This window comes from Corythoichthys intestinalis, chromosome 13 (genome assembly GCF_030265065.1).
Source record: "Corythoichthys intestinalis isolate RoL2023-P3 chromosome 13, ASM3026506v1, whole genome shotgun sequence".
Lineage (NCBI taxonomy): Eukaryota > Metazoa > Chordata > Actinopteri > Syngnathiformes > Syngnathidae > Corythoichthys > Corythoichthys intestinalis.
The window spans coordinates 23,529,431-23,534,985 of record NC_080407.1 but is presented as its reverse complement, the minus strand read 5'-3'; the positions used below and the strand labels follow the sequence as shown (position 1 = coordinate 23,534,985).

General features: G+C 37.7%; 1 long non-coding RNA gene across 1 annotated transcript; it reads right to left on the bottom strand.

Annotated features, from left to right (window-relative positions):
- Nucleotides 1-397: 397 nt before the first annotated feature.
- LOC130928103 (uncharacterized) lies at nt 398-3,201 on the bottom strand. Its single transcript, XR_009066628.1, has 3 exons — nt 3,089-3,201; nt 2,758-2,835; nt 398-2,516 (listed from the first exon to the last, which is right to left on the bottom strand). It is a non-coding gene; the product is annotated as an uncharacterized LOC130928103 (long non-coding RNA).
- Nucleotides 3,202-5,555: the final 2,354 nt, after the last annotated feature.

Below are 5,555 nucleotides of genomic sequence, written 5' to 3'. Positions count from 1 at the left end.
GTAAACGACACCGCTTGCTTTTTTTTTTTTTTTTTGCTTACTTTTCATTGTCCAACGTACGGAGCTATGGAGGACCAAAGCTGCCAAAATTCAAAATAAAAATAAAAATAAAAATAAATCAATCAATAAAAAGCAAAATAAAAACAAAAATAAATACAAAAATAAGAAATATGACACAAAAATTATCAAAGCTGCCAAAATTCAAAATAAAAATAAAAATAAATCAATCAATAAAAAGCAAAATAAAAACGAAAATAAATACAAAAATAAGAAATATGATACAAAAATTAAATATAAATACAAATATAAATTTGGAAATAAGTAGCTAATTAAATAAAAGTAGAAATAAAAATGAATATATATACAAAAATATGAAATTACATTAAAAATGTAAGAATAAATACAAAAATAAATGTGGAAATAAATACAAAAATAAATATATTGATTGAAATAAATGTCAATCAATAAATAAAAACGCTTTGCCATATATTTACTTATTTCATTGTCAGTGCCAACGTTCAAGTGGAAATGTTATTCAAATGAGGGGGCGGTACTACATGTGTTGAACTATTCACCCATTGGTCGATCGACATGCCAGTTCAGTGATCCTCTCGATCGACGAAGTAATGTCTGACTTCCTGCTGCTTGCTTGCTTCGTAAAATAATGGGACGAGACGAGAAGGTCGGAATCCAAGCGGCTACGGGATGCTGGCAATCGGTTGGATGAGGACAAGGTACGTATTAAATTGGTAATTTGGTGTGTGTTTTTTAAAAAACTTTTTACTTAAGTCCAGTTGAGGTATGTTGAATCTTCCATAAGCTAATACCTTGCATTGGGTCTCAGGAAGGGGAGGCAAGGCGGGACATGGATAAAGCTGCTAACAACATTAAACTCACAAGGAATAGTTTAGCGTTAGCGCAATTTAGTGAAGCAAAATTCACACATTCAAGTTCGTGTGGTGCTCCGGGAGACTGTTTTCACCGGCTGGTGTCTCGTTTAATGCTTTCGTAGCTTATCTATTATACCATTTTGCCGTTGTCATCTATTTTCTTCTAGATACTTCTGAGGAAGGTTGGGGTGTCGTTCCTCAACAATAAGACATCTCTCGTCCTCACTTATCTACGTGCTTTTTTTAAAAGCTCCCCGAAGACGCAATAAATTTACATTTCAGGGAATGCTGATGGTGAGCAGTTGGCCAGTATTAGGGGAAAAAGTTACTGACCTTAAGTGGCTCATGTTGGTGTCCAGTGGACAATTTTTTTGATGAACGAGTTAGTTTTGCTGGAATTCCTTTTTTGTACATCAATTGCCTGTTTATCATTTGTATTGTATTACACTGGTCATCAATAAAATATTACTTTGCAGAAAAACAATCATTGCCTTTATTATTTCTTCACATTATTGAGGTACTGTCACATCAACGACAACCAACATTCTATGCTGTCATTTAAAACAAGTCCAAATATTTGACGCAGGATGGATAGTCTCGTTGTAGACATTCAATTCATTAGAAAATTCTGACATTTGCTGAATTTCTTCAGGAGTCGAGGCCTGTCGCAGCTGCACTTCTGGGACTGACATCGACATGGGGATGATAACCATGTGGACCATCACATAAAACTGCAAATATGTAATTTAAAGTTGAACCAACTAGTCCTAAAATATAACTAAACATGCACACATCGTATATGGCAAATTTAGTTATTGATTAGCCTCATCTGTATGTGCCTAGCCCTAGACTGTGAAAGTGTTCGCATTTATATAATTTTATTTAACTTTTTTGGTCAGGGATATTTCATGCTTTTATTGTTTTTTTTTTTTAATGTTATGTTTTTGATTAGAAATGTGCACTTTACATTATCCCTTTTGAAGTTGAACTTGTTAAGCCATTTTCAAAGAGCCAACAAGCAAAGAGGGCGTGCCACACCTCATAATTTGATTTTGATGGGTAAAATTTCATCCAATCATCTCCCAGAAGTGGCAACTAAAACTATACCAACATTTCTGCAATAACAGACAATGTGTTGCAGGGCCCAGAATTTTTTTTTTCATAATTCTGAGACATAAAATTTTAGGGTTTCTTATTTTTGCAAGCCATAAACATCAACATTTAACTCATTGGCTGCCATTGACAGCGCTTGACATCCAATCAATTTTTGACTGGGAGAGGCTGGCAGCGAAAGCACTCCAAATCTAGATGAATTAGATTCCTAGCGCGTAATAAATAATAAAAGCATGAAATATTTAAACTTAATTTAAAATGGTCTATATTATACTTTATATGGGTTTATCTTTCCAAAATGGGTGAAAAAAATATGGTCTTAATTTATTTTTGTACTTCCTTCTGAGTCCCCCAATATAGAGCTTTAATTTATGACTTAATGGTTGCCATAGCTATGCCTTTGACTGTTGGGGGCTGGCACAGAATATCATCTACAGCGAACAGTTTGTAGTTGTAGTGTGCGGACAATTCCCGGTGGATCCAGACGTGGCATGGATTCTTGCACACGAAGTCCTCCATGAAAAAAAACAGGAAAACAAGTTGCAATTTAAAAAGTTGCATTGCATAAAAGCTGAAGAAGTAATTTCTAGTGTTTAAACAGGACTTGAAATAACAAAATGGTTTAACCCTGATGGCAAAGTCATGATTCGGCTTTTTTTTTTTTTTTTTTTTTAACACAAATATTTCCTCTTGACACTTCATTTGAATGAATGAAACTATAGTCCAACTCAAATTATTAATGACATCCACTTACTCTGAACCTTTGTACGTCGGAACCTGAGACGTCCTTGCATCATTCTGAACCCAGAATTTGGATGAGATCCTGGGATCCCTGTAATCACCCAGCAGCCAACGTTGCGATGTCAGTGGAATTATTCAAGTCAGAGACTCTAAAAACAATGTTATGGTGAGCAGGAATATCGTTTGCTTTCATGAGAACTTAGTTGTAACTTCTGCTAAGCTACACTGGAGCAGTTACAAGTAGCTTTGATACCAGTAGCAGTCAGATATATATAGAGAGTGCAGCATGCCATATGAATAACCAAGTTTTCATTTTAAAATATGCCACTGTCATACAAACTCACCTTATACCATGCTTTGACATTCGACGGTGGATAATGCATATTCTCTCACTTCTCACCAAGTAGGACTACTAAACTAGGTCGGCTGTCTCCCTGACTTTCAGACCCACGTTCTGTCATCTGTGGAAGGCATGGCTAGTAGATTTCAGAAATCGAATGTCGATCAACCAATATACCCTACCCACCGACGTCACAAAACCACGTGCTCGCTGTGTGGTTCCGCCCACTTGTCCGTCATTTTGTCTCTGTATTAGCATTGTTTTCAATTGATCGAGGAATTTAAAATGCATTTCATGGAAGACCCGGTGCTTTCTGATGCCGTAAACTCACTGGATGTGTTGCATAAAAGGCGTTATGTGGAAAAGCTTCGTTCTATACAGTCGCCAGATCCATATTTGATGCCCAAATCGATGTTTTTCGACCCACTGTCTTCGCCCTGTCTGCCTGACATCTGCTACGCTGATATTTACAATTATGTTGTCCACACAAAATCAGCCTATTCCCACGAAAATTTGAAAAACTTCAAGAGCTTGGAGGCTTATAAATACTTCGTTGCTGGTTGGGTGAAACAGGTCCTCGTTCGGCAGGAATCTATCTTGTGCTTGGAAAGGTGAGTTACGAAATTTTCAATTCAAAATCTTTTGTTATTGCTAACATCCACTGTCAAGTCTAATGTATTTCATGTCGTTTGTCAATGGAGTTAAGGCTTTTAATGTTTATATGGTTTAGCGATAGCACTCTCACTACATACATACGTGTATGTTGTCGGCGATTAGCCTAGCAATGATCTTAATTGTGGTTATTTGTCAGCCCCGCAGACGAGGCCAGTTTCTTTCACTTGGTACCAGCTAAATATTATTCAAAAAATAACGATGGTGGAAGAAAGGGAAGTCACAAACATCTTGAATTTGAAACTATGTCGTACTATGTCGTATGTTGTCGGCGATTAGCCTCGCAATGATCTTAATTGTGGTTATTTGTCAGCTCCGTAGACGAGGCCAGTTTCTTTCACTTGGTACCAGCTAAATATTATTCAAAAAATAACGATGGTGGAAGAAAGGGAAGTCACAAACATCTTGAATTTGAAACTATGTCGTACTACGTCGTATGTTGTCGGCGATTAGCCTCGCAATGATCTTAATTGTGGTTATTTGTCAGCCTCGTAGACGAGGCCAGTTTCTTTCACTTGGTACCAGCTAAATATTATTCAAAAAATAACGATGGTGGAAGAAAGGGAAGTCACAAGCATCTTGAATTTGAAACTATGTCGTACTACGTCGTCACAACTCCGCTCTCCTGAATGGTACCGCCCAATTGTCCGTCAAAACATAGTGTTAACCTGTTACGGCTACCTACATTCCTCCTATTTACGGCGTGTTTTTCTGCTCATTAACATTAATAATCAAAATGGTGAAGGCGTGTGTGGCGGTTGGTTGCAGTGGATGTGGTCAGTGGATGTTAGCAATAACAAAAGATTTTGAATTGAAAATTTCGTAACTCACCTTTCCAAGCACAAGATAGATTCATCATCTAACATCCACTGTCAAGTCTAATGTATTTCATGTCGTTTGTCAATGGAGTTAGGGCTTTTAATGTTTATATGGTTTAGCGATAGCACTCTCACTACATACATACGTGTATGTTGTCGGCGATTAGCCTAGCAATGATCTTAATTGTGGTTGTCAGCCCAAAACCCTCTAAATATATATTAAATGCATCTTACCAGATATAAAATGACTACTACATAATCTGTGGTAATCGTTTGGAGCCCAGTTTTCTCGTCGAATTGCAGCAGCCCATCTCGCTCTCTTCTCTCCGGGTCTCTCGGAATCCGGTAGAACTTCAAGTCTCTCCGTCTTCTCCGTCTATCTTCTCTGTTATTGCAACCGACCGCCACACACGCCGTCACCATTTTGATTATTAATGTTAACGAGCAGAAAAACACGTCGTAAATAGGAGGAATGTACGTAGCAGTAACAGGGAAACATGATGTGTTGACGGACAATTGGGCGGCACCAGTCAGGAGGAAGGAGTTGTGACATCACGTGGGTAGGGTCTATACCTGTTACCTACATGCAGGTTATGCTGTTATATCGTCCCTACGAATGTTGAGACCAAACCTATGCCCTCCCAAAGTAACGGCGGTTTTTTTGGTGAAGGACAGGCCCAAGACCACAAACAGTTTTCATTTCAATCTTATTAAAAAAAAAAAAAAAAAAAGTTTTCATTTCAATCTTATTTAAAAAAATAAAAAAAAAAAAAAAAAAAAGAGCTTAGACCAGGCATGTCCAAAGTCCGGCCCGGGGGCCAAATGCGACCCGTGGTCAAATTTCATCCGGCCCCTAGCCACTGTCCTAAAATCAGTAACATCTGGCCCACACACAGACTTAATAAATTGGTCAGCAGCACTGCTACCAGCATATGAAGTAGCTTACACACTAAAAGCTACTCATCATTTACCCACTAAAAG